General features: G+C 39.3%; 1 pseudogene across 1 annotated transcript; it reads left to right on the top strand.

Moving 5' to 3' along the window:
• The first annotated feature begins 10309 nt into the window (after positions 1-10309).
• On the top strand, positions 10310-10702 carry LOC308523526 (peptidyl-prolyl cis-trans isomerase NIMA-interacting 4-like; annotated as a pseudogene). The gene has a single exon. The product of its transcript is annotated as a peptidyl-prolyl cis-trans isomerase NIMA-interacting 4-like (transcript).
• The last annotated feature ends 1382 nt before the right edge of the window (positions 10703-12084 follow it).

Raw genomic sequence — 12084 nt, 5'->3', positions numbered from 1 at the left:
CTCAATCTCTCACTCTAAATGATGAGGCGTATCACAGTATTATTCAACTAGTCAACTCTCATTAATCCTTATCTGAGAACTTATTGAAGTTAAACTCTTATATTGGCAACATTTGCAAAAAATAACAAAGCAATACAAATAAAGGAAAATATTTCATCCACCTGGTCAATTTGCTCCATCCTACACAAAATTTTAGATTTGAAATCATTTATGAGTAAATGTTTAGTAGTGTTTCTGTTGATACAATTCTGGAAAAGATGTGTTTGTAACATTTTCATTTTGAAATAATTTCAAATTTAGAGAAAAGTTATAAGAATACTACAAGGAACTTCAATATGATCTCTATAGAAATCCACCAATTCCACCTCATTTGCATTCTACTCTATTTACTTTTTCATTTAGTTAAAGGCAGGTGGAACATCTAAGTCTTCACTTCCAGTAAAGACCACGCTTGTTCCTTGAACCTTCTTTTCAAGTCCCATCGTACAGACAGGAAAGTGAAGATACAGCATTTCCCTGATCTTACACTTACAGTAGGGCCATAATAGGCATCATCCTGGATATACTAGCCAGAGTTTGGGTTCCTAAGCCCTTCACTATAATGAAACGAATAATATAAGTTGTCCTTCTTATACTTGAGATGAAGAATTTTTTTCTTCCCAAACACCAATGCCCTTGACATTCTTCTCTACCCAGGCAATAAAGATCTGTGTTTCAAAGAATATCTCTCAGATTTCTAAACATGTTTTCTTGATAGCTTTATCATCTCTTTAACTTTTTTCTTACTCTCACCTACCTAGTTAAAGCTTAGAATTGGTTCAAATGCCAATGGTTGCCATTCAGATGCTGGTTTTAAATGACTCATCCAGACCTTTCAATTATTCAACACAATGTTTCCATAATTGATGCAAATAAAGAACTGAAAGGCTCTTCAAAACACTCATCTACTCTCTGCCACACCAGGGGAGCAGTTCTTCCCTCCAGAAAGACTGGAGTGGGAAATGTGCAGAATACAGGGGTTTTGCACTAATTTTAATGTCATCACCTGCAAATACACAATCCAGAGAAGGTGGAGTTGAATTCAACAAGACCCATTATTTTGAATTTGAATATTTATAACTCCATTCTAAATAAGTGCTTAACTTAATTCCATCATGAATCCCCCCAAAACCAGTTTGTGTATATAGTAGCAAGTTAAGTCTGGTTTCTCTATCCTCTCTCTCTATCCTCTTAGACTTTGGATGTGTAACAAAAGCTTAGGGCCATGCACATTGAGAACTCCTGCTTTAGAGATCCCAGGTGAATGCAGGTTTGAGTTGTGTTTTTAGTGCTCCTTTTGCCGTTCCCAGCCATGTGAGCTTGAAATGACTATAGTAAGTGGAGTAGACAGTATTACTAAATTCAACATTTCTTTGGACATTTTTTGACTCTCTGAACAAGTCTGGAAAACAAAAGGGTTATTTGAAAATAATCCTAGTTTGTAATCAGGTGAAAATGTGGCAGGCTCAGCTAAGTTTCTTCTGGTAAAATTTTCTTCACACTCTCTTTGATGTCTCCCAGAAAACTAGGACTTCTTTCTTTAACTCCTTCAAAAATAAAATCCACCTACCAAGTGATTTCAGGAAACATGACTACTCACTAGAGTCCCTTAGAAACAAAGTGAGGCAAACAGAAATTGAAATAACACACGTTTGTTTTAGATCACTTTAAATTGGCTCTAGCAAGTTAGACCTGGAAGGGGCCTTGATGATAAACTGAGATATTTTATGGATCAGCTGAGATACAGGGAAGAGAAAGGACTTGTGAGTCACACGGCTGGACAGGAACAGAGCTGGGTGTCAGGCCAGCCAACTCCATTCTGTATCTCTGGGCTGACCCTCACCATGCTCCCTGGGATGGGGCAGGATGGTGAAATGAACAAAGTAGACAAATGTCATCTCTGCCATGCCCAGGCCTTTATAAGAGGAATTCACCCAGATAAAGAAAAGGGTTCTAGATATAGGCTTTCCCTAATAATGTTCCTTTATCACACTCATTTCTATTATACTTTGAGGGGGAAGAAATAATAATTAAATATGACCTGCAATTTCAAAACTAACGAAATGTGCACTTTAATATGGCAAAGTGCTTTTAATGTCAACTCTAATATCCTCCTTCCCAGTCTTCATTGATCAAAAGTCCTTTTATGAAAATAAAACACACGATGTTAATACTTCATTCCCTGAGTGATGGGATTAAAGGAATATCTTACATATGTATTTTTTTTAATTTTCTAAGTTTTCTACAGTGAGCATGCATTGCTTCATTCAAAAAATAAATTTAAAAAATAGAAAAGGAACTATCCCTTGAAGAACATCCTTAATAGGATCCCATATTAATTTTCTATTGGTACTGTAATAAATTATAATAAATGACCATAGATTTGGTGGCTTAAAACAACACAAACTCATGATCTTATAGTTCTGGAAGTCAGATGTTCAAACAGGGCTGGCAGGACCATAGTGCTCCAGGAAGCTCTAAAGGAGAACCAACTTCCATGTCTACTCCAGCTTCTATAGCCACCTGCACTCCGCAGTTCACAGCCCCTTCCTCCATCTTCAAAGCCCGCAGCATCTTCAACTCTGTATCTCTCTCTCTCTCTCTCTCTCTCTCTCTCTCTCTCTCTCTCTCTCTCTCTCTCTCTTTCTCTCTCTCCTTTGCTTCCTTTGTCACATCTCTTTTGCTTCCCATTTCTAAAGACCCTTATGAGTCTATTGGGCTCACCTGGATAAACCAGGATACATCTCAATATCTTTATATTAATCCTATCTGCAAAGTCCCTTTGGCCATGGAAGGAAACATGTTCAGGGGTGTGGACATCTTTGGTGGGGGGCATTTATTCAGCCTGCCTCAGACCCTGTTCACCAAGCCTTTCTGATGTCTTCCAAACATTCTTGATCTTTCCTACCTCTCTCAATTTCTCTCCTGCTTCAGTCTTCATTCACCATTCCCTGCCTGTCATATACATAAATATATAAATAACACACACACTACTAATTTGTATGTCTTTACAGATTATATAAATATTCTACTTAATATTATACCAATTAACATTCTTGATTCCTTCGTAGATGGACTCTAAACAGAATTTTTTTTTCCTCTTTTGCTCTCACTCTCCCTTCTTCATTCAACTAAGAAATATGAGTGAGCACCTATATAGTCCCAGGCACTATGTGCTAGAGAAAGAGCATTGAGAAACACAGATGAGGATACTGCTCAGAGAACTTTCCTCTGCTAGAAAGAATGAGATAAACCTGCAGATAAATATATAAACAAAATAATTAGACTTTTTTTTCTAAATGCTGGGAGGAAAACAGGTGGAATATAATAAATGAGTAATAGAGAGATGGGTGATAAAATCATCAATGAAGCTCTCTCTAAAGAGTGAAATTGAAACTGAGACCTGAAATGGGAGAACAAGGTGGAGTGGAATAAACACAGATTGGAGCACTGTGGTTAGACTGTCCTGAGTCACTTCCCACAATATCTACAATAGATCCCAGAATTGTTTTGCAGCCTGAGCACTGGTTTGGGATTTGGGAGACATAAATAAATAATAGAGACAATAGAGTAATAGCCTTCAGTTTCCTCATCTTTAATGTGAGGGAATGGAATAATAAAATCAAATTTTCTATAAATATGTATAAAATTTCATTTTACATCATTTTAGATGCACTGTCCTTTGGGATACTAAAAGTCAAAGGCATTTGGAACTAATATACTGCTGTATTTAGGGGTGTGTGTGTGTGTGTGTATGTGTGTTATAAATATTGAGTTGGTAGAGTGTTTGTTCCAGGAATCATTAAATAGACAAAATGACTAAAAAATAATTACAAGTGTATTATGGTCATCTAAGCCCACATTATCATTTCTGAAATGAAGCCTCTGATTCCTTTGTGCTCCTAATAAAAGTGCATGCCCGGCGACATTTACTGTGGGGACTCAGACATGCTGACCACAAGCTGCCTTCGTCCCCTGGCCACCTCCCAACACTGGAAAATTGCCTAACACTGCTGACCCCAATATGATTTGGATTCTAGTCAATACCTATGAAAACATTATAGATCATTCTTATTTGATCATAACAAGGCAGCTCACTCCTGTTTTATAATGGTCATAAGTAAAAATAAATAACCAATTTTGCCTCAATGAGATAAAATCAATATTTCTCCTTTGTAATATGCTTCTCAGAAAGAAAATTCACAAATTAGTCTCATTTCTAAAGGCCTGGTAACAAATCACTCAGAGGTATAAATTATTTTTCAAGTCAGCAGGAAATGGGGCAAAACACACTATCCATATTTTGCAGGTCCCCGACAAGCTCATAGTGGCTCAACTTGGAGTAATTTTTACAGATGATTACAACGGATATATATCCTTGTGTACCTTAGAACAACACAATCTAATTCTTTTTTGTGACCAAGCATAACATAAAATGAGATTTATCTGTGTGCTCACAATATCTATTAGGTGCTGTGGAGATGGAGATGGGGTGAGCTACCTGTTTATTCGGTAAGACATTGTCACTGATAGTGTTCTGACACTTACGATAAATGCAGTTTCAGCAGCATGGCTATAAAAGTCATTCCTGGTGTTTATGTTTTTCCTCTTGAAACTCCCAAGTTTACAGTGGTAGTGTTCTGGAGAAAACTTGAACTTTTTCTTACAGGTATTCATCAGCTTTTCTGATTCCTTTCTGAATTTTTAGAAGGTCTTAGGCAATGTAAATGACACAAATATAATCGAGCACCTAACTTAGTTAAGGAAGAGATGAGAAAGAAGTAAAGATCATAAGCTTTTAGAAGTTAAAAACATAAGCTTCACCCAATAATTTGGCAAAAAGAGAAGAGAAAAATAAATGCAAATTCAAATATTTTCATGATTTATAACATTTTTTAAGCAACTCAAAAATATGAAAATATGGGGAGGTTTGTATATTGCACAAGAGTCAAATAAAAAGACATATGACCAATAAAATGCATTATTTAGTTTGTCAGGAATTTTTGCTTATTTGTTTGATATTGTTTCTTATTTGCTGATTATTGAATATTATGAGAATAAATGTACAAAGGCAAAAGCATATTTTTAAAATATGTCATCAGGTCATGGACGAGGGTTTTCCCATAACAGCTGTGGTGTGTCTCCTGTTTGATTAGTGTTTGCAGAACAGCAGAACCACCTACCCACCACTGCCCGCCATCCACTCAGGCTCAGACATACCATAAGCATTTAAATATCACTTTGGTGGCAGTGTATGCAAATAAAACAGCATAACACCCATAATACGTTTGAAACCTTATTTTCTTCAGTGTTAAAGCATGGTGCAGCTATTTTTACGAATACCTATGTGTATAATTATAGGAAAACATGTACAATGGAATCTGATTCAGAACTCTGAACTGAAGACAAAGAATCCTGCCATCCAGAGGGAGGCACTCCTCCCCATGTCCCTCTTCCCCGCCTGGATCCCACATTTATCAATGAGACCTCTTTGTGAGGCTGATATTCCCCTCATCTTCTTATGTACCCATTCATCAGTCCACACCAGTGTGGAGTAGTGTAGAATAAAAACTCCTTCAGTTGCAACTTTAGCAAAAGAGAAGGCTGGAAGAAAGTACAGAGAACATTTAGTGGGGTATGGTAAGAGGACTGAATTCAAAGTTGGGATTCTGGGTTCTGCTGCTGACTCTCTCCTTAACTACAGTGATGCTGGCTAATTCCTTAATCTCTCTTTACCCCTACCCTATATAATAAAAGCCTAATATGCTAAGTGTCCAGTCATCCTGTTGGCCATTCAACCAATCAAAGCATAATATGCTAATGACTAGGGACCCGATGCATGAAATTCGTGCAAGAGTAGGCCTTCCTTCCCCAAGCTGCTGGCACTGGCTTCCCTTTGGCAACTGGAGCCTGGCATCCCTCAGGCTTCTGGCAGGCACCTGGGACCTGGGCTTCCCTCGCAACCCTGGCTTCGTCTGGAAGGATGGAAGGATGGATGTCCAGTCTAATTAGCATATTATGCTTTTATTATTATAGATATGCTAAGGCTGCTCAACCGCTCACTATGACGTGCACTGATCACCAGGGGGCAGACAGTCAACCCGTCGACCAGTTGCTATGATGTGCACTGACCACCAGGGGGCAGATTCTCCAACCGGTAGGTTAGCTTGCTGCTGGGATCTGACTGATCAGAACTGAGATGGGCCGGACACGCCCTGGAGCCTTCCCACAGCCCCTCCCTGGGCGGTCAACCTCCCATGTCCCTCCCTGGCCCGGAACATGCACCAGAGGGGTCCCGCGGCCTGGCCTGCGCCTTCTCGTAATCTGGGCTGAGGAACACTCCTCCTCCCCCAAGTGCATGAATTTCATGCACCGGGCCTCTAGTTTATTTATATAGTCATGTACCACATAACAACATTTCAGTTAATGACAGACTGAATATACAACAGTGGTTCCATTAGGTTATAACAGCTGAAAAATTCCTAATGCCTAGTGATGTCGTAGTCCATAGCCATTAAAACATAGTAATGGAATGCAGTACTCATGTGTTTGTGGTGATGCTGCTGTAAACAAACTCACTGCACTGCCGCTCATACAAAGGTCTAGCACATACAATCATGTATGATACACAATTCTTGATAATGATGATAAATGACTGTTGCTGGTTTATGTATTTACTATACTATACTTTTTATTGTTATTTCAGTATGTAATATTCCTACTTACCAAAAAAAAAAAAAATTGCTGTAAAACAGTATGCATGTTCCACAGGCAGAAGCCTCATACATTTAGTGTTTGCCATGCCTCTTAATCGCGTCATTCTCTCCCGAGCTTGATTTAATCTCTTGTTTTGTACAGTAACACGCTGTGCAGGAGCAATGGGCTGTACCATCGAGCCTTGGTGTGTGGTGGGCTGGACCATCCAGGTTGGTGTAAGTGCACTTGATGATGTTTGTACAATGTTGAGTTCGCCCAACGATGCATTTCTCAGAACGTATCCCCATTGTTCAGTGGTGCACACTATATGTAACAGAAAGGGTTGGACTAGACTCCAAGCCTCCATTCAGATCCCTAGAAATTCCCAACTTTAGGCTCTTGACTAAAAAGCTGTTTCCTTCTTCCTCTCACCATGTGGTGAGGTTTTATATAAATGACCTGGAACGACAAAACCTGTCACCGCCTGCCAGCCGAGTGTGCGTAGCTGACCTCCCTTCCACGTGGCCTGTGTCTGTATGGCTGACTGGCTTGACTATTTGCAAGTCAGCCTCCCAGCAGTTCATCTTATCCTGGCAAGCTGGAAACAATTTAGAGGTTAAGACAACTGGAGTAACCTGGCCGTGAAATGGCCACTCCCTGGCTCCACGTGGGGACAGACCCAGCCTTTTGTTGTCTGATGTAGCTGAGCCTCATTTCTATAGTACTGAGCTCAAAAATCTAATACACTTAGGCTTATTTGTGAGAAGATGACAGAGTACCACTGCCACTGAGAGACTGCCCATGTCCTCTTATACAGGGGAAGCAGGCAGAGAGCAGCATCACCCAAGTCCAAGAGCAAGAAATGGGCCACCCTGAGGGAGGGCCACCTGGCCCTTGTCCCCACCATCTCTCCTCCCAGAAAAGCCATGTCAACAGAGGAAAGGAAAGATAGCAAGTTTAACAACTAAAAGGACTCATGAAAAATGGAGGAAAAGTGCAATTCGATTTTCAGTACTTCAATGTTCCTAATAAATTTCTGCTAAATAAAAGGACGCATTTGTCTTGGGGAAAGGCTAGGGGTCAAGTTAACACCATGGACTCAAAGGTCAGAATCATGAAACAATTCATGTTTATTCTAACTCTGTGGTACATTTTTATGGAGCCATACAGTTTTAAATGTCCGTATGTCAAAAGTAAGCCCTGCTGGTGGAAACAGTTTTTCTTATGACATCAGTTAGGAACTACCTTCCTAAGTGCTACTGGACTGTAAACCATGTTTTGGGAAATACTGTCACAAATATCTCTGACTTGTGGCACTGAGAGAACAGCTTTTAGGTTGAATGTTACTGAAAAGGCATATTCTACTTTGCAGAAGTCACCAAGTATACTTCCTTCCAATGTCACTTCATTGAACTTCACTCACTCCCTACTATAAGGTAGAGCAATCCAAACTATTAATACAGGGTGTGTTGAAAGTAGTTTTACAGCCAAACCGGTCTGGCTCAGTGGATAGAGCGTCGGCCTGCAGACTGAGGGGTCCCGGGTTCGATTCCGGTCAAGGGCATGTACCTTGGTTGCGGGCACATCCCCAGTGGGGGTGTGCAGGAGGCAGCTGGTCAATGTTTCTCTCATTGATGTTTCTAACTCTATCCCTCTCTCTTCCTCTCTGTAAAAAATCAATAAAATATATTTTTAAAAAAAGGAAGTAGTTTTACAGTTGTGAGTATGTGAAACACAGAGTTTATCCTTGTGTTATTCATTAAATATTGTATTACATTATTTTCTATATGAACAACTATAAACCTACTTTTTGCCCTACCCTGTGTTTTTTTTTAACTATAATCTACACTTACACATGCATTAGCTCATTTGAATCTCACAACAACCCTATTCTCAAAATATCTGAATATCTCAAAATGACACAACTATTAAGGGCCCTTGGAATCCTGATCTCAAACCTGGTACTTTTCCATTTCACAAAACAAAACAAACAAAAAACACCAACAAACAAAACTCACAGACTTGCATTGGGCAATCAGATTCAATGTTAGAGACTGGAAGACAAGAGAGCCGGGAATCCAAGCAAATGGAACCCAGAGGACACTCAGAAGTAAAAGTTCCAACTCCAAGTGGTAACTGAGATGAGTAGAATGAGGTAGCACCAAGCACACAGTTTCATTCATCAAACCCTAGTGATTAAGTCTTTCATGACGCTGACATGAATATATCCATTAGCCATTTAAGTGATTTTCATTCTTTATGGAGCATTTTTAGAGAATTATGAAATGCCCTTTTCCCTTCTAAAGTACTTTCCCCCAAATTAACTACTGAACCTCTGACACCTTCACTAGTAAAAATAATTTTTGTGGGCTAAGATTTTAGTATTTAATCAAATCCAGCATTCCTTCATTAAAATTAAAATAAATTTAAAAATATTTGTCCTCTATAACCTGTGAGTAAGTGGGCATCAATGAAACAGTATTTGTACACGAACCCATTTCCGAAACAAGTTACTTAAAACTGAAATATGCACATAGCCTATATTAGACCACTGAAAGTCACATTGCAGAACCTGATAATACCTTAAAATATGTTGCCTGATTCCCCAGCATCCTTCATTTCAAGGATATAGAATGACAGGCAAATGGAGCTGATGAAAATAAGTTGCATTGCTCTGTACATTCAGTGAAGCTCACATTAAAAAAAAGAAGAAAAGAAAAATAAAAACACAAAAAACATATTCTCACCAATTGAAAGTAAACTCAAGTCTGAATGGAAGCATGTCTTTCCTCGCTGCTGTAAGAGAAAATGCAATTTAAAATACAGCTGAGATGTCCACTGAGCATACTAAACAGGAAAGCAAACTTTGGTGATGGAAGCATCCTGTTTGCTTCACACGACTGCTCTGTGGGTTTTGAAAGATGGATTTGTGTTTTTCGTTTCTAGGTATCAAATAAAACAAAGAGGTGTGCATTGCCCCAATAGATGTTCAATATGATGTGGGTCATACAAGGTCATCCTTCCAAATACCTCAGATCTCTGGAGAATTCACTATGTTTCATGAATCATTTATTTCCCTGGTTCAGCTAGACTTTTGTCAGGAGTCTCAACACTGTTATGATATGATGAATTGTGGCTACAAGAATAATTTTTTCCTCTAACTCACACATGTAGCTTTTTCTAAGGCTGTGTCTATACAGCACACAAAGGGCTCATTGAGAGGTTCAAATATGTCCATCAACAATTGCTTTTCTTAATTCATGAGGCAAATATCTTGAGTGACTGCTTTGGGAATTAATTTGATGAGTTTTTCGGCATTGTGAAAATATAGCCTTAGTCTTAACAAGGATTTGCTGCATATCCTAGAAAATAGACTTGTCAAGTGACAAAGGTTTTTGCACTATCTGTGGTCAATTTATGAAGAGCTGCACAGTTCAATTTGATGTAATTGTGCAGATAACTAGATGTTAAGCTTTGATACCTAGATTCTAGATTTCCACAGAAAGGCACCAGAAAGTTCATTAAAAATTATTTAATGTTTAGACAGTTGAGAGTTCAACATCAAGTTTCCTAGATGCCTCCCAAAGGAAAAAGCGGTTCTGGAAAAGGGTGGAAAAGGGGGAGCAGCATTTGGGAGTGACAGTTCTGACAAGGAGTCTCAGGGTCCCAAAGGTGACGGCAATGCAGTAAAGGTCAGACAAATTTGTGTGAAAAACACGGAAAAATCATGGAAGCCTTGAAACATTAAAGTCTGAAATAATATGCAATGAAATGGCCACACAATATGGTGAAGATAAAGCCAGGCAAGGGGGTGACTGAGGTTGGCTGACCAGAGGGTCCATGGTGGGACCATTTCAAAGCAACATTTGCTTTGCCTGTAAGTGGGCTGGACAAGCCTGTGTATCCAGACCCTCCAGTTAAGACAAAATTTGGATATCATATTATTATGGTTGAAGGCAGAAAATAAAATTGTATGGAACACTGGGAAAATTATTTAATGTTTAATTAATTTAATGTGAACATTTTTAAAGGGTAGCAGTTATATGCACTCACAATTTCCCTTCTGTTCTGATGAGTTTATTCCTCCACCTATCACCTATTCTTCTCCAACTTTTTTTTTTCCTTTCCTGGAAGAACAATATCCAACCCTTTAAGTTCTAAGTCAGGAACAAAATCTCCAAAGCCTTCTGGGGCCAGGCAGGCAATACACTGGTTGAAGTGAGCAGGACATGGATGCACATATGTACATTGGCGAGGAAGCAGGCAGCATTCAAACCCACCCACGTTTGTGGTGTTTACTTCAGGCCTGGCTTGTTCTCTCTCATCTTGGGAGGAAAGAGTACTATTGTGTACGTAGCCCATGCCGAAGAAAACGTTTCCATGTAGCTTAAAGTTTAGACCGATAGGCTGGGGTTATAGGAGAAGGTGTTGGAGAAGGTAGCTTGGAAAGAAGTGATCCCACAACGAGGCTAAGTGGGTGGGGGTTTTCTGAAAAGGGGAAGACTAAGTTGTGAGCTCCTCATTATCTCAGCTCATTGTTCTTGATGTTGATGCTATAGTGGGTGTCAAAGGCTGGGGCAGTAAACAATATAGAACGAGCATTATGAATCTATGATCCTGTGATTTCTCATTCCCCTATTCATCTATTCAACAAAAGCTTTAAGCATCTTTGTGTGCCACGCCCCATGTTACATGTGGGAAAACAAAAACTCTTAACTCAAAAAGAACTCAAAAGAAACATGTTTTTTTTCTATTTGGGAGCTTGATTAAAAAAAAAAAAAAGGCAAGATAAGTAGAGAGGTTTAAATGAAAGAGATAAGAGTTAAAGACCCCAAATGGATCTAGTGATATCAAGCTGACCAGAGAAAACGGAAGAAAAGTTTTCCTTTAGTCCCAGAGAACACTGGCAGCTAAAGCAAGGACAGGAAACAAGGATGCATGGCTGGGGAAGGGGAGCCTTTTGATAGGAAGGGGTGGAAGACAGGGAGTAAGAAGTAAGGTTAGAGGGGTATGGAGAGGATCTCCCAACACTCAGTTTTGTAATTTAGACCGTGTCCTGCAGGTAGGAAGTTGCCATAAGGTCCTGAAGTGTTGTTGTTTTTTATCAGAGCCCAGGTGAGCAGCAAGGTTTATTTGCTTTGTAAAATATATTACTATTTTATTATACACATGTGGACTCTAAGGGTCAGAACTATGGCAATTTTCTAATACCAACATGTTTACTAAGCAGAAATGGCACTCAAACCCAAGATTTAAACCTGCAAACTCAGGGCTCTCTCTATGAGAAGACGAAACCTTTACCGACAGCACAATAGCACCTGCTTTGTGTCTCCACAAGTGCCCACAGAT

Source organism: Myotis nattereri, assembly GCF_964212035.1.
Source record: "Myotis nattereri genome assembly, chromosome: 8".
In the NCBI taxonomy this organism is placed as follows: domain Eukaryota; kingdom Metazoa; phylum Chordata; class Mammalia; order Chiroptera; family Vespertilionidae; genus Myotis; species Myotis nattereri.
This window is presented reverse-complemented; position numbering and strand designations above follow the sequence as displayed.